Source organism: Chiloscyllium plagiosum, unplaced genomic scaffold, assembly GCF_037043375.1.
Source record: "Chiloscyllium plagiosum isolate Xiang-an unplaced genomic scaffold, Cpla_swu_hap1 HiC_scaffold_41, whole genome shotgun sequence".
Lineage (NCBI taxonomy): Eukaryota > Metazoa > Chordata > Chondrichthyes > Orectolobiformes > Hemiscylliidae > Chiloscyllium > Chiloscyllium plagiosum.
In genome coordinates, this window is record NW_028270179.1 from 43,902,694 (window position 1) to 43,927,413 (window position 24,720).

General features: G+C 62.0%; 1 protein-coding gene across 1 annotated transcript in view; it reads right to left on the reverse strand.

Annotated features, from left to right (window-relative positions):
* LOC122542054 (histone acetyltransferase KAT8) overlaps positions 1–24,720 on the reverse strand; it is an 86,263-nt gene that overhangs the window by 47,928 nt on the left and 13,615 nt on the right. The gene's annotated exons all lie outside the window — the stretch shown is intronic.

The following is a 24,720-nucleotide window of genomic DNA, read 5'->3' on the forward strand; positions in this document are numbered from 1 at the left end:
GTTGGGTCAGGGACAGGGACAGAGCGCAGGGTCTGGAGTGACGTGTAGGGTCAGGATCAGGGACAGAACGCTGGGTCTGGACTGACGTGTACGGTCAGGGTCAGGGACAGAGCGCTGGGTCTGGAGTGACATGTTGGGTCAGGGAGAGGGCGCTGGGTCTGGAGTGACGTTCAGGGTCAGGGTCTGGGACAGAGCACTGGGTCTGGAGTGACGTGTAGGGTCAGGGTCAGGGACAGAGCGCTGGGTCTGGAGTGACGTGTCGGGTCAGGGTCAGGGACAGAGCGCTGGGTCTGGAGTGACGTGTAGGGTCAGGGTCAGGGACAGAGCGCTGGGTCTGGAGTGACGTGTAGGGTCAGGGTCAGGGACAGAGCGCTGGGTCTGGAGTGATGTGTAGGGTCAGGGTCAGGGACAGGGACAGAGCGCTGGGTCTGGAGTGACGTGTAGGGTCAGGGTCAGGGACAGAGCGCTGGGTCTGGAGTGACGTGTAGGGTCAGGGTCAGGGTCAGGGACAGAGCGCTGGGTCTGGAGTGACGTGTTGGGTCAGGGACAGGGACAGGGACAGAGCACTGGGTCAGGAGTGACGTGTAGAGTCAGGGTCAGGGACAGAACGCTGGGTCTGAAGTGACATGTAGGGTCAGGGTCAGGGACAGGGCGCTGGGTCTGGAGTGACGTGTGGGGTCAGGGTCAGGGACAGAGTGCTGGGTCTGGAGTGACGTGTGGGGTCAGGGTCAGGGACAGAGTGCTGGGTCTGGAGTGACATGTAGAGTCAGGGACAGGGACAGTGCGCTGGGTCTGGAGTGACGTGTAGAGTCAGGGACAGGGACAGTGCGCTGGGTCTGGAGTGACGTGTTGGGTCAGGGACAGGGACAGAAGGCTGTGTCTGGAGTGACGTGTAGGGTCAGGATCAGGGATTGAACGCTGGGTCTGGAGTGACGTGTACGGTCAGGGTCAGGGACAGAGCGCTGGGTCTGGAGTGACGTGTAGGGTCAGGGTCAGGGTCAGGGACAGAGCGCTGGGTCTGGAGTGACGTGTTGGGTCAGGGACAGGGACAGGGACAGAGCACTGGGTCAGGAGTGACGTGTAGAGTCAGGGTCAGGGACAGAACGCTGGGTCTGAAGTGACATGTAGGGTCAGGGTCAGGGACAGAGTGCTGGGTCTGGAGTGACGTGTAGGGTCAGGGTCAGGGATAGAGCGCTGGGTCTGGAGTGACGTGTAGGGTCAGGGACAGAGCGCTGGGTCAGGAGTGACATGTAGGGTCAGGGTCAGGGTCAGGGACAGAGCGCTGGGTCTGGAGTGACGTGTAGGGTCAGGGACAGAGCGCTGGGTCTGGAGTGACGTGTAGGGTCAGGGTCAGGGACAGAGCGCTGGGTCTGGAGTGACGTGTCGGGTCAGGGTCAGGGACAGAACGCTGGCTCTGGAGTGACATTTAGGGTCAGGGTCAGGGACAGAACGCTGGGTGTGGAGTGACGTGTACGGTCAGGGTCAGGGATAGAGCGATGGGTCTGGAGCGACGTGTAGGGACAGGGACAGGGACAGAACGCTGGGTCTGGAGCGACGTGTAGGGTCAGGGTCAGGGACAGAGCGCTGGGTCTGGAGGGACGTGTTGGGTGAGGGACAGAGGTTTGGGTCTGAAGTGACGTGTAGGGTCAGGGTCAGGGACAGAGCGCTGGGTCTGGAGTGACGTGTTGGGTCAGGGACAGAGCTCTGGGTCTGGAGTGACGTCTAGGGTCAGGGTCAGGGACTGGGACAGAGCGCTGGGTCTGGAGTGACGTGTTGGGTCAGGGACAGGGACAGAGCGCAGGGTCTGGAGTGACATGTAGGGTCAGGATCAGGGACAGAACGCTGGGTCTGGAGTGACGTGTTGGGTCAGGGACAGAGCTCTGGGTCTGGAGTGACGTCTAGGGTCAGGGTCAGGGACTGGGACAGAGCGCTGGGTCTGGAGTGACGTGTAGGGTCAGGGTCAGGGACAGACGCTGGGTCTGGAGTGACGTGTCGGGTCAGGGTCAGGGACAGAGCGCTGGGTCTGGAGTGACGTGTACGGTCAGGGTCAGGGATAGAGCGATGGGTCTGGAGTGACGTGTACGGTCAGGGTCAGGGACAGAGCGCTGGGTCTGGAGTGACATGTAGGGTCAGGGTCAGGGACAGTGCGCTGGGTCTGGAGTGATGTGTAGGGTCAGGGACAGGGCGCTGGGTCTGGAGTGACGTGTGGGGTCAGGGTCAGGGACAGTGCGCTGGGTCTGGAGTGACGTGTTGGGTCAAGGTCAGGGACAGAACGTTGGGTCTGGAGTGACGTGTCGGGTCAGGGTCGGGGACAGGGACAGAGCGCTGGGTCTGGAGTGACGTGTAGGGTCAGGGTCAGAGACAGAGCGCTGGGTCTGGAGTGACATGTTGGGTCAGGGTCAGGGACAGAGCGCTGGGTGTGGAGTGACATGTTGGGTCAGGGTCAGGGACAGTGCGCTGGGCCTGGAGTGACATGTAGGGTCAGGGTCAGGGACAGTGCGCTGGGCCTGGAGTGACATGTTGGGTCAGGGTCAGGGACAGTGCGCTGGGTCTGGAGTGACATGTTGGGTCAGGGTCAGAGACAGAGCGCTGGGTCTGGAGTGACATGTTGGGTCAGGGTCAGGGACAGAGCGCTGGGTGTGGAGTGACATGTTGGGTCAGGGTCAGGGACAGTGCGCTGGGCCTGGAGTGACATGTAGGGTCAGGGTCAGGGACAGTGCGCTGGGCCTGGAGTGACATGTTGGGTCAGGGTCAGGGACAGTGCGCTGGGCCTGGAGTGACGTGTAGGGTCAGGGTCAGGGACAGATTGCTGGGTCTGGAGTGACATGTTGGGTCAGGGTCAGAGACAGAGCGCTGGGTCTGGAGTGACATGTTGGGTCAGGGTCAGGGACAGAGCGCTGGGTCTGGAGTGACATGTTGGGTCAGGGAGAGGGCGCTGGGTCTGGAGTGACGTGTAGGGTCAGGGTCAGGGACAGAGCGCTGGGTCTGGAGTGACGTGTCGGGTCAGGGTCAGGGACAGAGCGCTGGGTCTGGAGTGACGTGTCGGGTCAGGGTCAGGGACAGAGCGCTGGGTCTGGAGAGACGTGTAGGGTCAGGGTCAGGGACAGATTGCTGGGTTTGGAGTGACATGTTGGGTCAGGGTCAGAGACAGAGCGCTGGGTCTGGAGTGACATGTTGGGTCAGGGTCAGGGACAGTGCGCTGGGTCTGGAGTGACATGTAGGGTCAGGGTCAGGGACAGAGCGCTGGGTCTGGAGTGACATGTTGGGTCAGGGAGAGGGCGCTGGGTCTGGAGTGACGTGTAGGGTCAGGGTCAGGGACAGAGCGCTGGGTCTGGAGTGACGTGTCGGGTCAGGGTCAGGGACAGAGCGCTGGGTCTGGAGTGACGTGTCGGGTCAGGGTCAGGGACAGAGCGCTGGGTCTGGAGAGACGTGTAGGGTCAGGGTCAGGGACAGGGCGCTGGGTCTGGAGTGACGTGTGGGGTCAGGGTCAGGGACAGAGTGCTGGGTCTGGAGTGACGTGTGGGGTCAGGGTCAGGGACAGAGTGCTGGGTCTGGAGTGACATGTAGAGTCAGGGACAGGGACAGTGCGCTGGGTCTGGAGTGACGTGTAGAGTCAGGGACAGGGACAGTGCGCTGGGTCTGGAGTGACGTGTTGGGTCAGGGACAGGGACAGAAGGCTGGGTCTGGAGTGACGTGTAGGGTCAGGATCAGGGATTGAACGCTGGGTCTGGAGTGACGTGTACGGTCAGGGTCAGGGACAGAGGTTTGGGTCTGGAGTGACGTGTAGGGTCAGGGTCAGGGACAGAGCGCTGGGTCTGGAGTGATGTGTAGGGTCAGGGACAGAGCGCTGGGTCTGGAGTGACGTGTGGGGTCAGGGTCAGGGACAGAGTGCTGGGTCTGGAGTGACGTGTAGGGTCAGGGTCAGGGACAGAGCGCTGGGTCTGGAGTGACGTGCAGGGTCAGGGTCAGGGACAGAACGCTGGGTGTGGAGTGACGTGTAGGGTCAGGATCAGGGATAGAGCGCTGGGTCTGGAGTGACGTGTAGGGTCAGGATCAGGGACATGGACAGAGTGCTGGGTCTGGAGTGACGTGTAGGGTCAGGGTCAGGGACAGAGCGCTGGGTCTGGAGTGAAGTGTAGGGTCAGGGTCAGGGTCAGGGACAGAGTGCTGGGTCTGGAGTGACGTGCAGGGTCAGGATCAGAGACAGAACGCTGGGTCTGGAGTGACGTGTCGGGTCAGGGACAGAGCGCTTGGTCTGGAGTGACATGTATAGTCAGGGTCTGGGACGGAGCGCTGGGTCTGGAGTGACGTGTAGGGACAGGGACAGGGACAGAGCGCTGGGTCTGGAGTGACGTGCAGGGTCAGGGACAGAGCGCTGGGTCTGGAGTGACGTATAGGGTCAGGGTCAGGGACAGAGTGCTGGGTCTGGAGTGACATGTAGGGACAGGGACAGGGACAGAGTGCTGGGTCTGGAGTGACGTGCAGGGTCAGGGTCAGGGATAGAGCGCTGGGTCTGGAGTGACGTGTAGGGTCAGGGACAGAGCACTGGGTCTGGAGTGACGTGTAGGGTCAGGGACAGGGACAGAGTGCTGGGTCTGGAGTGACGTGCAGGGTCAGGGTCAGGGATAGAGCGCTGGGTCTGGAGTGACGTGTAGGGTCAGGGACAGAGCACTGGGTCTGGAGTGACATGTAGGATCAGGGTCAGGGACAGAACGCTGGGTCAGGAGTGACGTGTAGGGTCAGGATCAGGGACAGAACACTGGGTCTGGAGTGACGTGTAGGGTCAGGATCAGGGACAGAGCGCTGGGTCCGGAGTGACGTGTTGGGTGAGGGACAGAGCGCTGGGTCTGGAGTGACGTGCAGGGTCAGGGTCAGGGACAGAACGCTGGGTGTGGAGTGACGTGTAGGGTCAGGATCAGGGATAGAGCGCTGGGTCTGGAGTGACGTGTAGGGTCAGGATCAGGGACATGGACAGAGTGCTGGGTCTGGAGTGACGTGTAGGGTCAGGGTCAGGGACAGAGCGCTGGGTCTGGAGTGAAGTGTAGGGTCAGGGTCAGGGTCAGGGACAGAGTGCTGGGTCTGGAGTGACGTGCAGGGTCAGGATCAGAGACAGAACGCTGGGTCTGGAGTGACGTGTCGGGTCAGGGACAGAGCGCTTGGTCTGGAGTGACATGTATAGTCAGGGTCTGGGACGGAGCGCTGGGTCTGGAGTGACGTGTAGGGACAGGGACAGGGACAGAGCGCTGGGTCTGGAGTGACGTATAGGGTCAGGGTCAGGGACAGAGTGCTGGGTCTGGAGTGACATGTAGGGACAGGGACAGGGACAGAGTGCTGGGTCTGGAGTGACGTGCAGGGTCAGGGTCAGGGATAGAGCGCTGGGTCTGGAGTGACGTGTAGGGTCAGGGACAGAGCACTGGGTCTGGAGTGACGTGTAGGGTCAGGGACAGGGACAGAGTGCTGGGTCTGGAGTGACGTGCAGGGTCAGGGTCAGGGATAGAGCGCTGGGTCTGGAGTGACGTGTAGGGTCAGGGACAGAGCACTGGGTCTGGAGTGACATGTAGGATCAGGGTCAGGGACAGAACGCTGGGTCAGGAGTGACGTGTAGGGTCAGGATCAGGGACAGAACACTGGGTCTGGAGTGACGTGTAGGGTCAGGATCAGGGACAGAGCGCTGGGTCCGGAGTGACGTGTTGGGTGAGGGACAGAGCTCTGGGTCTGGAGTGACGTCTAGGGTCAGGGTCAGGGACTGGGACAGAGCGCTGGGTCTGGAGTGACGTGTCGGGTCAGGATCAGGGACAGAACGCTGGGTCTGGACTGACGTGTACGGTCAGGGTCAGGGACAGAGCGCTGGGTCTGGAGTGACGTGTTGGGTCAGGGACAGGGACAGAGCGCTGGGTCTGGAGTGACGTGTAGGGTCAGGATCAGGGACAGAACGCTGGGTCTGGACTGACGTGTACGGTCAGGGTCAGGGACAGAGCGCTGGGTCTGGAGTGACATGTTGGGTCAGGGAGAGGGCGCTGGGTCTGGAGTGACGTGTAGGGTCAGGGTCAGGGACAGAGCGCTGGGTCTGGAGTGACGTGTCGGGTCAGGGTCAGGGACAGAGCGCTGGGTCTGGAGTGACGTGTCGGGTCAGGGTCAGGGACAGAGCGCTGGGTCTGGAGTGACGTGTAGGGTCAGGGTCAGGGACAGAGCGCTGGGTCTGGAGTGACGTGTAGGGTCAGGGTCAGGGACAGAGCGCTGGGTCTGGAGTGATGTGTAGGGTCAGGGTCAGGGACAGGGACAGAGCGCTGGGTCTGGAGTGACGTGTAGGGTCAGGGTCAGGGACAGAGCGCTGGGTCTGGAGTGACGTGTAGGGTCAGGGTCAGGGTCAGGGACAGAGCGCTGGGTCTGGAGTGACGTGTTGGGTCAGGGACAGGGACAGGGACAGAGCACTGGGTCAGGAGTGACGTGTAGAGTCAGGGTCAGGGACAGAACGCTGGGTCTGAAGTGACATGTAGGGTCAGGGTCAGGGACAGGGCGCTGGGTCTGGAGTGACGTGTGGGGTCAGGGTCAGGGACAGAGTGCTGGGTCTGGAGTGACATGTAGGGTCAGGGTCAGGGACAGAGCGCTGGGTCTGGAGTGACATGTTGGGTCAGGGAGAGGGCGCTGGGTCTGGAGTGACGTGTAGGGTCAGGGTCAGGGACAGAGCGCTGGGTCTGGAGTGACATGTTGGGTCAGGGAGAGGGCGCTGGGTCTGGAGTGACGTGTAGGGTCAGGGTCAGGGACAGAGCGCTGGGTCTGGAGTGACGTGTCGGGTCAGGGTCAGGGACAGAGCGCTGGGTCTGGAGTGACGTGTCGGGTCAGGGTCAGGGACAGAGCGCTGGGTCTGGAGAGACGTGTAGGGTCAGGGTCAGGGACAGGGCGCTGGGTCTGGAGTGACGTGTGGGGTCAGGGTCAGGGATTGAACGCTGGGTCTGGAGTGACGTGTACGGTCAGGGTCAGGGACAGAGCGCTGGGTCTGGAGTGACGTGTAGGGTCAGGGTCAGGGTCAGGGTCAGGGACAGAGCGCTGGGTCTGGAGTGACGTGTTGGGTCAGGGACAGGGACAGGGACAGAGCACTGGGTCAGGAGTGACGTGTAGAGTCAGGGTCAGGGACAGAACGCTGGGTCTGAAGTGACATGTAGGGTCAGGGTCAGGGACAGAGTGCTGGGTCTGGAGTGACGTGTAGGGTCAGGGTCAGGGATAGAGCGCTGGGTCTGGAGTGACGTGTAGGGTCAGGGACAGAGCGCTGGGTCAGGAGTGACATGTAGGGTCAGGGTCAGGGTCAGGGACAGAGCGCTGGGTCTGGAGTGACGTGTAGGGTCAGGGACAGAGCGCTGGGTCTGGAGTGACGTGTAGGGTCAGGGTCAGGGACAGAGCGCTGGGTCTGGAGTGACGTGTCGGGTCAGGGTCAGGGACAGAACGCTGGCTCTGGAGTGACATGTAGGGTCAGGGTCAGGGACAGAACGCTGGGTGTGGAGTGACGTGTACGGTCAGGGTCAGGGATAGAGCGATGGGTCTGGAGCGACGTGTAGGGACAGGGACAGGGACAGAACGCTGGGTCTGGAGCGACGTGTAGGGTCAGGGTCAGGGACAGAGCGCTGGGTCTGGAGGGACGTGTAGGGTCAGGATCAGGGACAGAACGCTGGGTCTGGAGTGACGTGTAGGGTCAGGATCAGGGACAGAACGCTGGGTGTGGAGTGACGTGTACGGTCAGGGTCAGGGACAGAGCGCTGGGTCCGGAGTGACGTGTTGGGTGAGGGACAGAGGTTTGGGTCTGAAGTGACGTGTAGGGTCAGGGTCAGGGACAGAGCGCTGGGTCTGGAGTGACGTGTTGGGTCAGGGACAGAGCTCTGGGTCTGGAGTGACGTCTAGGGTCAGGGTCAGGGACTGGGACAGAGCGCTGGGTCTGGAGTGACGTGTTGGGTCAGGGACAGGGACAGAGCGCAGGGTCTGGAGTGACATGTACGGTCAGGGTCAGGGATAGAGCGATGGGTCTGGAGTGACGTGTACGGTCAGGGTCAGGGACAGAGCGCTGGGTCTGGAGTGACATGTTGGGTCAGGGACAGAGGTATGGGTCTGGAGTGACGTGTAGGGTCAGGGTCTGGGACAGAGCGCTGGGTCTGGAGTGATGTGTAGGGTCAGGGACAGGGCGCTGGGTCTGGAGTGACGTGTGGGGTCAGGGTCAGGGACAGTGCGCTGGGTCTGGAGTGACGTGTTGGGTCAAGGTCAGGGACAGAACGTTGGGTCTGGAGTGACGTGTCGGGGACAGGGACAGAGCGCTGGGTCTGGAGTGACGTGTAGGGTCAGGGTCAGGGACAGATTGCTGGGTCTGGAGTGACATGTTGGGTCAGGGTCAGAGACAGAGCGCTGGGTCTGGAGTGACATGTTGGGTCAGGGTCAGGGACAGAGCGCTGGGTGTGGAGTGACATGTTGGGTCAGGGTCAGGGACAGTGCGCTGGGCCTGGAGTGACATGTTGGGTCAGGGTCAGAGACAGTGCGCTGGGCCTGGAGTGACATGTTGGGTCAGGGTCAGGGACAGTGCGCTGGGCCTGGAGTGACGTGTAGGGTCAGGGTCAGGGACAGATTGCTGGGTCTGGAGTGACATGTTGGGTCAGGGTCAGAGACAGAGCGCTGGGTCTGGAGTGACATGTTGGGTCAGGGTCAGGGACAGTGCGCTGGGTCTGGAGTGACATGTAGGGTCAGGGTCAGGGACAGAGCGCTGGGTCTGGAGTGACATGTTGGGTCAGGGAGAGGGCGCTGGGTCTGGAGTGACGTGTAGGGTCAGGGTCAGGGACAGAGCGCTGGGTCTGGAGTGACGTGTCGGGTCAGGGTCAGGGACAGTGCGCTGGGTCTGGAGTGACATGTAGGGTCAGGGTCAGGGACAGAGCGCTGGGTCTGGAGTGACGTGTAGGGTCAGGGTCAGGGACAGAGCGCTGGGTCTGGAGTGACGTGTCGGGTCAGGGTCAGGGACAGAGCGCTGGGTCTGGAGTGACGTGTCGGGTCAGGGTCAGGGACAGAGCGCTGGGTCTGGAGAGACGTGTAGGGTCAGGGTCAGGGACAGGGCGCTGGGTCTGGAGTGACGTGTGGGGTCAGGGTCAGGGACAGAGTGCTGGGTCTGGAGTGACGTGTGGGGTCAGGGTCAGGGACAGATTGCTGGGTTTGGAGTGACATGTTGGGTCAGGGTCAGAGACAGAGCGCTGGGTCTGGAGTGACATGTTGGGTCAGGGTCAGGGACAGTGCGCTGGGTCTGGAGTGACATGTAGGGTCAGGGTCAGGGACAGAGCGCTGGGTCTGGAGTGACATGTTGGGTCAGGGAGAGGGCGCTGGGTCTGGAGTGACGTGTAGGGTCAGGGTCAGGGACAGAGCGCTGGGTCTGGAGTGACGTGTCGGGTCAGGGTCAGGGACAGAGCGCTGGGTCTGGAGTGACGTGTCGGGTCAGGGTCAGGGACAGAGCGCTGGGTCTGGAGAGACGTGTAGGGTCAGGGTCAGGGACAGGGCGCTGGGTCTGGAGTGACGTGTGGGGTCAGGGTCAGGGACAGAGTGCTGGGTCTGGAGTGACGTGTGGGGTCAGGGTCAGGGACAGAGTGCTGGGACTGGAGTGACGTGTCGGGTCAGGGTCAGGGACAGAGCGCTGGGTCTGGAGAGACGTGTAGGGTCAGGGTCAGGGACAGGGCGCTGGGTCTGGAGTGACGTGTGGGGTCAGGGTCAGGGACAGAGTGCTGGGTCTGGAGTGACGTGTGGGGTCAGGGTCAGGGACAGAGTGCTGGGTCTGGAGTGACGTGTAGAGTCAGGGACAGGGACAGTGCGCTGGGTCTGGAGTGACGTGTAGAGTCAGGGACAGGGACAGAACGCTGGGTGTGGAGTGACGTGTAGGGTCAGGATCAGGGATAGAGCGCTGGGTCTGGAGTGACGTGTAGGGTCAGGATCAGGGACATGGACAGAGTGCTGGGTCTGGAGTGACGTGTAGGGTCAGGGTCAGGGACAGAGCGCTGGGTCTGGAGTGAAGTGTAGGGTCAGGGTCAGGGTCAGGGACAGAGTGCTGGGTCTGGAGTGACGTGCAGGGTCAGGGTCAGGGATAGAGCGCTGGGTCTGGAGTGACGTGTAGGGTCAGGGACAGAGCGCTGGGTCTGGAGTGAAGTGTAGGGTCAGGGTCAGGGTCAGGGACAGAGCGCTGGGTCAGGAGTGACGTGTAGGGTCAGGGTCAGGGACAGGGCGCTGGGTCTGGAGTGACGTGTAGGGTCCGGGTCAGGGACAGGGCGCTGGGTCTGAAGTGAAGTGTAGGGTCAGGGTCAGGGACAGGGCGCTGGGTCTGGAGTGACGTGTAGGGTCCGGGTCAGGGACAGAGCGCTGGGTCTGGAGTGACGTGTTGGGTCAGGGACAGGGCGCAGGGGCTGGAGTGACATGTAGGGTCAGGTTCAGGGACAGAGCGCTGGGTCTGGAGTGACGTGTAGGGTCAGGGACAGGGACAGAACGCTGGGTCTGGAGTGACGTGTTGGGTCAGGGTCAGGGACAGAGCGCTGGGTCTGGAGTGACGTGGAGGGTCAGGGTCAGGTACAGGGACAGAGCGCTGGGTCTGGAGTGACGTGTAGGGTCAGGGTCAGGGTCAGGGACAGAGTGCTGGGTCTGGAGTGACGTGTAGGGTCAGGGTCAGGGACAGAACGCTGGGTCTGGAGTGACGTGTAGGGTCAGGGTCAGGTACAGGGACAGAGCGCTGGGTCTGAAGTGAGGTGTAGGGTCAGGGACAGAGCGCTGAGTGTGGAGTGACATGTAGGGTCAGGGTCAGGGACAGAGCGCTGGGTGTGGAGTGACATGTTGGGTCAGGGACAAGGACAGAGCGCTGGGTGTGGAGTGACATGTTGGGTCAGGGTCAGGGACAGGGACAGAGCGCTGGGTCTGGAGTGACGTGTAGGGTCAGGGACAGGGAGAGAACGCTAGGTCTGGAGTGACGTGTAGGGTCAGGATCAGAGACAGAACGCTGGGTCTGGAGTGACATGTCGGGTCGGGTCAGGGACAGAGCGCTTGGTCTGGAGTGACATGTATAGTCAGTGTCTGGGACGGAGCGCTGGGTCTGGAGTGACGTGTAGGGACAGGGACAGGGACAGAGCGCTGGGTCTGGAGTGACGTGCAGGGTCAGGGACAGAGCGCTGGGTCTGGAGTGACGTGTAGGGTCAGGGACAGAGTGCTGGGTCTGGAGTGACGTGCAGGGACAGGGACAGAGCACTGGGTCTGGAGTGACGTGTAGGGACAGGGACAGGGACAGAGTGCTGGGTCTGGAGTGACGTGCAGGGTCAGGGTCAGGGATAGAGCGCTGGGTCTGGAGTGACGTGTAGGGTCAGGGACAGAGCACTGGGTCTGGAGTGACATGTAGGGTCAGGGTCAGGGACAGAACGCTGGGTCTGGAGTGACGTGTAGGGTCAGGATCAGGGACAGAACACTGGGTCTGGAGAGACGTGTAGGGTCAGGGTCAGGGACAGGGCGCTGGGTCTGGAGTGACGTGTGGGGTCAGGGTCAGGGACAGAGTGCTGGGTCTGGAGTGACGTGCAGGGTCAGGGTCAGGGATAGAGCGCTGGGTCTGGAGTGACGTGTAGGGTCAGGGACAGAGCACTGGGTCTGGAGTGACGTGTAGGGACAGGGACAGGGACAGAGTGCTGGGTCTGGAGTGACGTGCAGGGTCAGGGTCAGGGATAGAGCGCTGGGTCTGGAGTGACGTGTAGGGTCAGGGACAGAGCACTGGGTCTGGAGTGACATGTAGGGTCAGGGTCAGGGACAGAACGCTGGGTCTGGAGTGACGTGTAGGGTCAGGATCAGGGACAGAACACTGGGTCTGGAGTGACGTGTAGGGTCAGGATCAGGGACAGAGCGCTGGGTCCGGAGTGACGTGTTGGGTGAGGGACAGAGCTCTGGGTCTGGAGTGACGTCTAGGGTCAGGGTCAGGGACTGGGACAGAGCGCTGGGTCTGGAGTGACGTGTCGGGTCAGGATCAGGGACAGAACGCTGGGTCTGGACTGACGTGTACGGTCAGGGTCAGGGACAGAGCGCTGGGTCTGGAGTGACGTGTTGGGTCAGGGACAGGGACAGAGCGCAGGGTCTGGAGTGAAGTGTAGGGTCAGGGTCAGGGACAGAGCGCTGGGTCTGGAGTGACGTGTCGGGTCAGGGTCAGGGACAGAGCGCTGGGTCTGGAGTGACGTGTCGGGTCAGGGTCAGGGACAGAGCGCTGGGTCTGGAGTGACGTGTCGGGTCAGGGTCAGGGACAGAGCGCTGGGTCTGGAGAGACGTGTAGGGTCAGGGTCAGGGACAGGGCGCTGGGTCTGGAGTGACGTGTGGGGTCAGGGTCAGGGACAGAGTGCTGGGTCTGGAGTGACATGTAGAGTCAGGGACAGGGACAGTGCGCTGGGTCTGGAGTGACGTGTAGAGTCAGGGACAGGGACAGTGCGCTGGGTCTGGAGTGACGTGTTGGGTCAGGGACAGGGACAGAAGGCTGGGTCTGGAGTGACGTGTAGGGTCAGGATCAGGGATTGAACGCTGGGTCTGGAGTGACGTGTACGGTCAGGGTCAGGGACAGAGCGCTGGGTCTGGAGTGACGTGTAGGGTCAGGGTCAGGGACAGAGCGCTGGGTCTGGAGTGATGTGTAGGGTCAGGGACAGAGCGCTGGGTCTGGAGTGACGTGTGGGGTCAGGGTCAGGGACAGAGTGCTGGGTCTGGAGTGACGTGTAGGGTCAGGGTCAGGGACAGAGCGCTGGGTCTGGAGTGACGTGCAGGGTCAGGGTCAGGGACAGAACGCTGGGTGTGGAGTGACGTGTAGGGTCAGGATCAGGGATAGAGCGCTGGGTCTGGAGTGACGTGTAGGGTCAGGATCAGGGACATGGACAGAGTGCTGGGTCTGGAGTGACGTGTAGGGTCAGGGTCAGGGTCAGGGCGCTGGGTCTGAAGTGAAGTGTAGGGTCAGGGTCAGGGACAGGGCGCTGGGTCTGGAGTGACGTGTAGGGTCCGGGTCAGGGACAGAGCGCTGGGTCTGGAGTGACGTGTTGGGTCAGGGACAGGGCGCAGGGGTTGGAGTGACATGTAGGGTCAGGTTCAGGGACAGAGCGCTGGGTCTGGAGTGACGTGTAGGGTCAGGGACAGGGACAGAACGCTGGGTCTGGAGTGACGTGTTGGGTCAGGGTCAGGGACAGAGCGCTGGGTCTGGAGTGACGTGGAGGGTCAGGGTCAGGTACAGGGACAGAGCGCTGGGTCTGGAGTGACGTGTAGGGTCAGGGTCAGGGTCAGGGACAGAGTGCTGGGTCTGGAGTGACGTGTTGGGTCAGGGTCAGGGACAGGGACAGAGCACTGGGTCAGGAGTGACGTGTAGGGTCAGGTACAAGGACAGAGCGCTTGGTCTGGAGTGACGTGTAGGGTCTGGGTCCGGGTCAGGGACAGAGCGCTGGGTCTGGAGTGACGTGTAGGGTCAGGGTCAGGGACAGGGCGCTGGGTCTGGAGTGACGTGTAGGGTCCGGGTCAGGGACAGGGCGCTGGGTCTGGAGTGACGTGTTGGGTCAGGGACAGGGCGCAGGGGCTGGAGTGACATGTAGGGTCAGGTTCAGGGACAGAGCGCTGGGTCTGGAGTGACGTGTAGGGTCAGGGACAGGGACAGAACGCTGGGTCTGGAGTGACGTGTTGGGTCAGGGTCAGGGACAGAGCGCTGGGTCTGGAGTGACGTGTAGGGTCAGGGTCAGGTACAGGGACAGAGCGCTGGGTGTGAAGTGACATGTAGGGTCAGGGTCAGGGACAGGGACAGAGCGCTGGGTCTGGAGTGACGTGTAGGGTCAGGGTCAGGGACAGAACGCTGGGTCTGGAGTGACGTGTAGGGTCAGGGTCAGGTACAGGGACAGAGCGCTGGGTCTGAAGTGACGTGTAGGGTCAGGGACAGAGCGCTGAGTGTGGAGTGACATGTAGGGTCAGGGTCAGGGACAGAGTGCTGGGTCTGGAGTGACGTGTAGGGTCAGGATCAGGGATAGAGCGCTGGGTCTGGAGTGACGTGTAGGGTCAGGATCAGGGACATGGACAGAGTGCTGGGTCTGGAGTGACGTGTAGGGTCAGGGTCAGGGACAGAGCGCTGGCTCTGGAGTGAAGTGTAGGGTCAGGGTCAGGGTCAGGGACAGAGTGCTGGGTCTGGAGTGACGTTCAGGGTCAGGGTCAGGGATAGAGCGCTGGGTCTGGAGTGACGTGTAGGGTCAGGGACAGAGCGCTGGGTCTGGAGTGACGTGTCGGGTCAGGGTCAGGTACAGGGACAGAGCGCTGGGTCTGAAGTGACATGTAGGGTCAGGGTCAGGGACAGGGACAGAGCGCTGGGTCTGGAGTGACGTGTAGGGTCAGGGTCAGGGACAGAACGCTGGGTCTGGAGTGACGTGTAGGGTCAGGGTCAGGTACAGGGACAGAGCGCTGGGTCTGAAGTGACGTGTAGGGTCAGGGACAGAGCGCTGAGTGTGGAGTGACATGTAGGGTCAGGGTCAGGGACAGAGCGCTGGGTCTGGAGTGACATGTTGGGTCAGGGACAAGGACAGAGCACTGGGTGTGGAGTGACATGTTGGGTCAGGGTCAGGGACAGGGACAGAGCGCTGGGTCTGGAGTGACGTGTAGGGTCAGGGACAGGGAGAGAACGCTAGGTCTGGAGTGACGTGTAGGGTCAGGATCAGAGACAGAACGCTGGGTCTGGAGTGACGTGTCGGGTCAGGGACAGAGCGCTTGGTCTGGAGTGACATGTATAGTCAGGGTCTGGGACGGAGCGCTGGGTCTGGAGTGACGTGTAGGGACAGGGACAGAGCGCTGGGTCTGGAGTGACGTGCAGGGTCAGGGACAGAGCGCTGGGTCTGGAGTGACGTATAGGGTCAGGGTCAGGGACAGAGTGCTGGGTCTGGAGTGACATGTAGGGACAGGGACAGAGTGCTGGGTCTGGAGTGACGTGCAGGGTCAGGGTCAGGGATAGAGCGCTGGGTCTGGAGTGACGTGTAGGGTCAGGGACAGAGCACTGGGTCTGGAGTGACGTGTAGGGACAGGGACAGGGACAGAGTGCTGGGTCTGGAGTGACGTGCAGGGTCAGGGTCAGGGATAGAGCGCTGGGTCTGGAGTGACGTGTAGGGTCAGGGACAGAGCACTGGGTCTGGAGTGACATGTAGGGTCAGGGTCAGGGACAGAACGCTGGGTCTGGAGTGACGTGTAGGGTCAGGATCAGGGACAGAACACTGGGTCTGGAGTGACGTGTAGGGTCAGGATCAGGGACAGAGCGCTGGGTCCGGAGTGACGTGTTGGGTGAGGGACAGAGCTCTGGGTCTGGAGTGACGTCTAGGGTCAGGGTCAGGGACTGGGACAGAGCGCTGGGTCTGGAGTGACGTGTCGGGTCAGGATCAGGGACAGAACGCTGGGTCTGGACTGACGTGTACGGTCAGGGTCAGGGACAGAGCGCTGGGTCTGGAGTGACGTGTTGGGTCAGGGACAGGGACAGAGCGCAGGGTCTGGAGTGAAGTGTAGGGTCAGGGTCAGGGACAGAGTGCTGGGTCTGGAGTGACGTGTCGGGTCAGGGTCAGGGACAGAGCGCTGGGTCTGGAGTGACGTGTCGGGTCAGGGTCAGGGACAGAGCGCTGGGTCTGGAGTGACGTGTCGGGTCAGGGTCAGGGACAGAGCGCTGGGTCTGGAGAGACGTGTAGGGTCAGGGTCAGGGACAGGGCGCTGGGTCTGGAGTGACGTGTGGGGTCAGGGTCAGGGACAGAGTGCTGGGTCTGGAGTGACATGTAGAGTCAGGGACAGGGACAGTGCGCTGGGTCTGGAGTGACGTGTAGAGTCAGGGACAGGGACAGTGCGCTGGGTCTGGAGTGACGTGTTGGGTCAGGGACAGGGACAGAAGGCTGGGTCTGGAGTGACGTGTAGGGTCAGGATCAGGGATTGAACGCTGGGTCTGGAGTGACGTGTACGGTCAGGGTCAGGGACAGAGCGCTGGGTCTGGAGTGACGTGTAGGGTCAGGGTCAGGGACAGAGCGCTGGGTCTGGAGTGATGTGTAGGGTCAGGGACAGAGCGCTGGGTCTGGAGTGACGTGTGGGGTCAGGGTCAGGGACAGAGTGCTGGGTCTGGAGTGACGTGTAGGGTCAGGGTCAGGGACAGAGCGCTGGGTCTGGAGTGACGTGCAGGGTCAGGGTCAGGGACAGAACGCTGGGTGTGGAGTGACGTGTAGGGTCAGGATCAGGGATAGAGCGCTGGGTCTGGAGTGACGTGTAGGGTCAGGATCAGGGACATGGACAGAGTGCTGGGTCTGGAGTGACGTGTAGGGTCAGGGTCAGGGTCAGGGCGCTGGGTCTGAAGTGAAGTGTAGGGTCAGGGTCAGGGACAGGGCGCTGGGTCTGGAGTGACGTGTAGGGTCCGGGTCAGGGACAGAGCGCTGGGTCTGGAGTGACGTGTTGGGTCAGGGACAGGGCGCAGGGGTTGGAGTGACATGTAGGGTCAGGTTCAGGGACAGAGCGCTGGGTCTGGAGTGACGTGTAGGGTCAGGGACAGGGACAGAACGCTGGGTCTGGAGTGACGTGTTGGGTCAGGGTCAGGGACAGAGCGCTGGGTCTGGAGTGACGTGGAGGGTCAGGGTCAGGTACAGGGACAGAGCGCTGGGTCTGGAGTGACGTGTAGGGTCAGGGTCAGGGTCAGGGACAGAGTGCTGGGTCTGGAGTGACGTGTTGGGTCAGGGTCAGGGACAGGGACAGAGCACTGGGTCAGGAGTGACGTGTAGGGTCAGGTACAAGGACAGAGCGCTTGGTCTGGAGTGACGTGTAGGGTCTGGGTCCGGGTCAGGGACAGAGCGCTGGGTCTGGAGTGACGTGTAGGGTCAGGGTCAGGGACAGGGCGCTGGGTCTGGAGTGACGTGTAGGGTCCGGGTCAGGGACAGGGCGCTGGGTCTGGAGTGACGTGTTGGGTCAGGGACAGGGCGCAGGGGCTGGAGTGACATGTAGGGTCAGGTTCAGGGACAGAGCGCTGGGTCTGGAGTGACGTGTAGGGTCAGGGACAGGGACAGAACGCTGGGTCTGGAGTGACGTGTTGGGTCAGGGTCAGGGACAGAGCGCTGGGTCTGGAGTGACGTGTAGGGTCAGGGTCAGGTACAGGGACAGAGCGCTGGGTGTGAAGTGACATGTAGGGTCAGGGTCAGGGACAGGGACAGAGCGCTGGGTCTGGAGTGACGTGTAGGGTCAGGGTCAGGGACAGAACGCTGGGTCTGGAGTGACGTGTAGGGTCAGGGTCAGGTACAGGGACAGAGCGCTGGGTCTGAAGTGACGTGTAGGGTCAGGGACAGAGCGCTGAGTGTGGAGTGACATGTAGGGTCAGGGTCAGGGACAGAGTGCTGGGTCTGGAGTGACGTGTAGGGTCAGGATCAGGGATAGAGCGCTGGGTCTGGAGTGACGTGTAGGGTCAGGATCAGGGACATGGACAGAGTGCTGGGTCTGGAGTGACGTGTAGGGTCAGGGTCAGGGACAGAGCGCTGGCTCTGGAGTGAAGTGTAGGGTCAGGGTCAGGGTCAGGGACAGAGTGCTGGGTCTGGAGTGACGTTCAGGGTCAGGGTCAGGGATAGAGCGCTGGGTCTGGAGTGACGTGTAGGGTCAGGGACAGAGCGCTGGGTCTGGAGTGACGTGTCGGGTCAGGGTCAGGTACAGGGACAGAGCGCTGGGTCTGAAGTGACATGTAGGGTCAGGGTCAGGGACAGGGACAGAGCGCTGGGTCTGGAGTGACGTGTAGGGTCAGGGTCAGGGACAGAACGCTGGGTCTGGAGTGACGTGTAGGGTCAGGGTCAGGTACAGGGACAGAGCGCTGGGTCTGAAGTGACGTGTAGGGTCAGGGACAGAGCGCTGAGTGTGGAGTGACATGTAGGGTCAGGGTCAGGGACAGAGCGCTGGGTCTGGAGTGACATGTTGGGTCAGGGACAAGGACAGAGCACTGGGTGTGGAGTGACATGTTGGGTCAGGGTCAGGGACAGGGACAGAGCGCTGGGTCTGGAGTGACGTGTAGGGTCAGGGACAGGGAGAGAACGCTAGGTCTGGAGTGACGTGTAGGGTCAGGATCAGAGACAGAACGCTGGGTCTGGAGTGACGTGTCGGGTCAGGGACAGAGCGCTTGGTCTGGAGTGACATGTATAGTCAGGGTCTGGGACGGAGCGCTGGGTCTGGAGTGACGTGTAGGGACAGGGACAGAGCGCTGGGTCTGGAGTGACGTGCAGGGTCAGGGACAGAGCGCTGGGTCTGGAGTGACGTATAGGGTCAGGGTCAGGGACAGAGTGCTGGGTCTGGAGTGACATGTAGGGACAGGGACAGAGTGCTGGGTCTGGAGTGACGTGCAGGGTCAGGGTCAGGGATAGAGCGCTGGGTCTGGAGTGACGTGTAGGGTCAGGGACAGAGCACTGGGTCTGGAGTGACGTGTAGGGACAGGGACAGGGACAGAGTGCTGGGTCTGGAGTGACGTGCAGGGTCAGGGTCAGGGATAGAGCGCTGGGTCTGGAGTGACGTGTAGGGTCAGGGACAGAGCACTGGGTCTGGAGAGACGTGTTGGGTCAGGGACAGAGCTCTGGGTCTGGAGTGATGTGTCGGGTCAGGGACATGGACAGAGCGCTGGGTCAGGAGTGACGTGTCGGGTCAGGGACAGAGGTTTGGGTCTGGAGTGACGTGTAGGGTCAGGGTCAGGGAAAGAGCGCTGGGTCTGGAGTGACGTGTAGGGTCAGGGTCAGGGACAGAGCGCTGGGTCTGGAGTGACGTGTAGGGTCAGGGTCAGGGACAGAGCGCTGGGTCTGGCGTGACGTGTCGGGTCAGGGACAGGGACACAGCGCTGGGTCTGGAGTGACGTGTAGGGTCAGGGTCAGGGACAGGGACAGAGCGCTGGGTCTGGAGTGACGTGTAGGGTCAGGGTCAGGGACATTGACAGAGCGCTGGGTCAGGAGTGACGTGTAGGGTCAGGGTCAGGGACAGGGCGCTGGGTCTGGAGTGACGTGTAGGGTCCGGGTCAGGGACAGAGCGCTGGGTCTGGAGTGACGTGTAGGGTCAGGGACAGGGACAGAGCGCTGGGTCTGGAGTGATGTGTAGGGTCAGGGACAGAGCGCTGGGTCTGGAGTGATGTGTGGGGTCAGGGTCAGGGACAGGGACAGAAGGCTGGGTCTGGAGTGACGTGTCGGGTCAGGGTCAGGGACAGGGCGCTGGATCTGGAGAGACGTGTTGGGTCAGGGACAGAGCTCTGGGTCTGGAGTGATGTGTCGGGTCAGGGACAGGGACAGAAGGCTGGGTCTGGAGTGAAGTGTAGGGTCAGGGTCAGGGACATGGACAGAGCGCTGGGTCAGGAGTGACGTGTCGGGTCAGGGTCAGGGACAGAGCGCTGGGTCTGGAGTGACGTATAGGGTCAGGGTCAGGGACAGAGCGCTGGGTCTGCAGTGACGTGTAGGGTCCGGGTCAGGGACAGAGCGCTGGGTCTGGAGTGACGTGTAGGGTCCGGGTCAGGGACAGAGCGCTGGGTCTGGAGTGACGTGTTGGGTCAGGGACAGGGCGCAGGGGCTGGAGTGACATGTAGGGTCAGGTTCAGGGACAGAGCGCTGGGTCTGGAGTGACGTGTAGGGTCAGGGACAGGGACAGAACGCTGGGTCTGGAGTGACGTGTTGGGTCAGGGTCAGGGACAGAGCGCTGGGTCTGGAGTGACGTGGAGGGTCAGGGTCAGGGTCAGGGACAGAGTGCTGGGTCTGGAGTGACGTGTAGGGTCAGGGTCAGGGACAGAACGCTGGGTCTGGAGTGACGTGTAGGGTCAGGGTCAGGTACAGGGACAGAGCGCTGGGTCTGAAGTGACGTGTAGGGTCAGGGACAGAGCGCTGAGTGTGGAGTGACATGTAGGGTCAGGGTCAGGGACAGAGCGCTGGGTGTGGAGTGACATGTTGGGTCAGGGACAAGGACAGAGCGCTGGGTGTGGAGTGACATGTTGGGTCAGGGTCAGGGACAGGGACAGAGCGCTGGGTCTGGAGTGACGTGTAGGGTCAGGGACAGGGAGAGAACGCTAGGTCTGGAGTGACGTGTAGGGTCAGGATCAGAGACAGAACGCTGGGTCTGGAGTGACGTGTCGGGTCAGGGACAGAGCGCTTGGTCTGGAGTGACATGTATAGTCAGTGTCTGGGACGGAGCGCTGGGTCTGGAGTGACGTGTAGGGACAGGGACAGGGACAGAGCGCTGGGTCTGGAGTGACGTGCAGGGTCAGGGACAGAGCGCTGGGTCTGGAGTGACGTGTAGGGTCAGGGACAGAGTGCTGGGTCTGGAGTGACATGTAGGGACAGGGACAGGGACAGAGTGCTGGGTCTGGAGTGACGTGCAGGGACAGGGACAGGGACAGAGTGCTGGGTCTGGAGTGACGTGCAGGGTCAGGGTCAGGGATAGAGCGCTGGGTCTGGAGTGACGTGTCGGGTCAGGGACAGAGCACTGGGTCTGGAGTGACGTGTAGGGACAGGGACAGGGACAGAGTGCTGGGTCTGGAGTGACGTGCAGGGTCAGGGTCAGGGATAGAGCGCTGGGTCTGGAGTGACGTGTAGGGTCAGGGACAGAGCACTGGGTCTGGAGTGACATGTAGGGTCAGGGTCAGGGACAGAACGCTGGGTCTGGAGTGACGTGTAGGGTCAGGATCAGGGACAGAACACTGGGTCTGGAGTGACGTGTAGGGTCAGGATCAGGGACAGAGCGCTGGGTCCGGAGTGACGTGTTGGGTGAGGGACAGAGCTCTGGGTCTGGAGTGACGTCTAGGGTCAGGGTCAGGGACTGGGACAGAGCGCTGGGTCTGGAGTGACGTGTCGGGTCAGGATCAGGGACAGAACGCTGGGTCTGGACTGACGTGTACGGTCAGGGTCAGGGACAGAGCGCTGGGTCTGGAGTGACGTGTTGGGTCAGGGACAGGGACAGAGCGCAGGGTCTGGAGTGAAGTGTAGGGTCAGGGTCAGGGACAGAGCGCTGGGTCTGGAGTGACGTGTCGGGTCAGGGTCAGGGACAGAGCGCTGGGTCTGGAGTGACGTGTCGGGTCAGGGTCAGGGACAGAGCGCTGGGTCTGGAGTGACGTGTCGGGTCAGGGTCAGGGACAGAGCGCTGGGTCTGGAGAGACGTGTAGGGTCAGGGTCAGGGACAGGGCGCTGGGTCTGGAGTGACGTGTGGGGTCAGGGTCAGGGACAGAGTGCTGGGTCTGGAGTGACATGTAGAGTCAGGGACAGGGACAGTGCGCTGGGTCTGGAGTGACGTGTAGAGTCAGGGACAGGGACAGTGCGCTGGGTCTGGAGTGACGTGTTGGGTCAGGGACAGGGACAGAAGGCTGGGTCTGGAGTGACGTGTAGGGTCAGGATCAGGGATTGAACGCTGGGTCTGGAGTGACGTGTACGGTCAGGGTCAGGGACAGAGCGCTGGGTCTGGAGTGACGTGTAGGGTCAGGGTCAGGGACAGAGCGCTGGGTCTGGAGTGATGTGTAGGGTCAGGGACAGAGCGCTGGGTCTGGAGTGACGTGTGGGGTCAGGGTCAGGGACAGAGTGCTGGGTCTGGAGTGACGTGTAGGGTCAGGGTCAGGGACAGAGCGCTGGGTCTGGAGTGACGTGCAGGGTCAGGGTCAGGGACAGAACGCTGGGTCTGGAGTGACGTGTAGGGTCAGGATCAGGGACATGGACAGAGTGCTGGGTCTGGAGTGACGTGTAGGGTCAGGGTCAGGGACAGAACGCTGGGTCTGGAGTGACGTGCAGGGTCAGGGTCAGGGACAGAACGCTGGGTGTGGAGTGACGTGTAGGGTCAGGATCAGGGATAGAGCGCTGGGTCTGGAGTGACGTGTAGGGTCAGGATCAGGGACATGGACAGAGTGCTGGGTCTGGAGTGACGTGTAGGGTCAGGGTCAGGGTCAGGGCGCTGGGTCTGAAGTGAAGTGTAGGGTCAGGGTCAGGGACAGGGCGCTGGGTCTGGAGTGACGTGTAGGGTCCGGGTCAGGGACAGAGCGCTGGGTCTGGAGTGACGTGTTGGGTCAGGGACAGGGACAGAACGCTGGGTGTGGAGTGACGTGTAGGGTCAGGATCAGGGATAGAGCGCTGGGTCTGGAGTGACGTGTAGGGTCAGGATCAGGGACATGGACAGAGTGCTGGGTCTGGAGTGACGTGTAGGGTCAGGGTCAGGGTCAGGGCGCTGGGTCTGAAGTGAAGTGTAGGGTCAGGGTCAGGGACAGGGCGCTGGGTCTGGAGTGACGTGTAGGGTCCGGGTCAGGGACAGAGCGCTGGGTCTGGAGTGACGTGTTGGGTCAGGGACAGGGCGCAGGGGTTGCAGTGACATGTAGGGTCAGGTTCAGGGACAGAGCGCTGGGTCTGGAGTGACGTGTAGGGTCAGGGACAGGGACAGAACGCTGGGTCTGGAGTGACGTGTTGGGTCAGGGTCAGGGACAGAGCGCTGGGTCTGGAGTGACGTGTAGGGTCAGGGTCAGGGTCAGGGACAGAGTGCTGGGTCTGGAGTGACGTGTAGGGTCAGGGTCAGGGTCAGGGACAGAGTGCTGGGTCTGGAGTGACGTGTTGGGTCAGGGTCAGGTACAGGGACAGAGCGCTGGGTCTGGAGTGACGTGTAGGGTCAGGGTCAGGTACAGGGACAGAGCGCTGGGTCTGGAGTGACGTGTAGGGTCAGGGTCAGGGTCAGGGACAGAGTGCTGGGTCTGGAGTGACGTGTAGGGTCAGGGTCAGGTACAGGGACAGAGCGCTGGGTCTGGAGTGACGTGTAGGGTCAGGGTCAGGGTCAGGGACAGAGTGCTGGGTCTGGAGTGACGTGTTGGGTCAGGGTCAGGGTCAGGGACAGGGACAGAGCACTGGGTCAGGAGTGACGTGTAGGGTCAGGTACAAGGACAGAGCGCTTGGTCTGGAGTGACGTGTCGGGTCAGGGACAGAGCGCTTGGTCTGGAGTGACATGTATAGTCAGGGTCTGGGACGGAGCGCTGGGTCTGGAGTGACGTGTAGGGACAGGGACAGAGCGCTGGGTCTGGAGTGACGTGCAGGGTCAGGGACAGAGCGCTGGGTCTGGAGTGACGTATAGGGTCAGGGTCAGGGACAGAGTGCTGGGTCTGGAGTGACATGTAGGGACAGGGACAGAGTGCTGGGTCTGGAGTGACGTGCAGGGTCAGGGTCAGGGATAGAGCGCTGGGTCTGGAGTGACGTGTAGGGTCAGGGACAGAGCACTGGGTCTGGAGTGACGTGTAGGGACAGGGACAGGGACAGAGTGCTGGGTCTGGAGTGACGTGCAGGGTCAGGGTCAGGGATAGAGCGCTGGGTCTGGAGTGACGTGTAGGGTCAGGGACAGAGCACTGGGTCTGGAGAGACGTGTTGGGTCAGGGACAGAGCTCTGGGTCTGGAGTGATGTGTCGGGTCAGGGACATGGACAGAGCGCTGGGTCAGGAGTGACGTGTCGGGTCAGGGACAGAGGTTTGGGTCTGGAGTGACGTGTAGGGTCAGGGTCAGGGAAAGAGCGCTGGGTCTGGAGTGACGTGTAGGGTCAGGGTCAGGGACAGAGCGCTGGGTCTGGAGTGACGTGTAGGGTCAGGGTCAGGGACAGAGCGCTGGGTCTGGCGTGACGTGTCGGGTCAGGGACAGGGACACAGCGCTGGGTCAGAAGTGACGTGTGGGGTCAGGGTCAGAGCGCTGGGTCTGGAGTGACGTGTAGGGTCAGGGTCAGGGACAGAGCGCTGGGTCTGGAGTGACGTGTAGGGTCAGGGTCAGGGACAGGGACAGAGCGCTGGGTCTGGAGTGACGTGTAGGGTCAGGGTCAGGGACATTGACAGAGCGCTGGGTCAGGAGTGACGTGTAGGGTCCGGGTCAGGGACAGGGCGCTGGGTCTGGAGTGACGTGTAGGGTCCGGGTCAGGGACAGAGCGCTGGGTCTGGAGTGACGTGTAGGGTCAAGGACAGGGACAGAGCGCTGGGTCTGGAGTGATATGTAGGGTCAGGGACAGAGCGCTGGGTCTGGAGTGATGTGTGGGGTCAGGGTCAGGGACAGGGACAGAAGGCTGGGTCTGGAGTGACGTGTCGGGTCAGGGTCAGGGACAGGGCGCTGGATCTGAAGTGACGTGTCGGGTCAGGGACAGGGACAGAAGGCTGGGCCTGGAGTGACGTGTAGGGTCAGGGTCAGGGACAGAGCGCTGGGTCTGGAGAGACGTGTTGGGTCAGGGACAGAGCTCTGGGTCTGGAGTGATGTGTCGGGTCAGGGACAGGGACAGAAGGCTGGGTCTGGAGTGACGTGTAGGGTCAGGGTCAGGGACAGAGTGCTGGCTCTGGAGTGAAGTGTAGGGTCAGGGTCAGGGACATGGACAGAGCGCTGGGTCAGGAGTGACGTGTCGGGTCAGGGTCAGGTACAGAGCGCTGGGTCTGGAGTGACGTGTAGGGTCAGGGTCAGGGACAGAGTGCTGGGTCTGGAGTGACGTGTAGGGTTAGGGTCAGGGTCAGGGACAGAGCGCTGGGTCTGCAGTGACGTGTAGGGTCAGGGTCAGGGACAGAACGCTGGGTCTGAAGTGACGTGTAGCGTCAGGGTTCAGTTTCTGCTCAATGGGAACCCCCAGGACGTTGATGGGGGGGGGGGGGGCGGAGAAATTCAGTGACGGTAACACCATTGAACAACAAGCAGAGGGGAGTTTGACTCCTTTCCCAAGGGTGAGCTGGGAACAGGATAAGACTCCAGCAAAGAG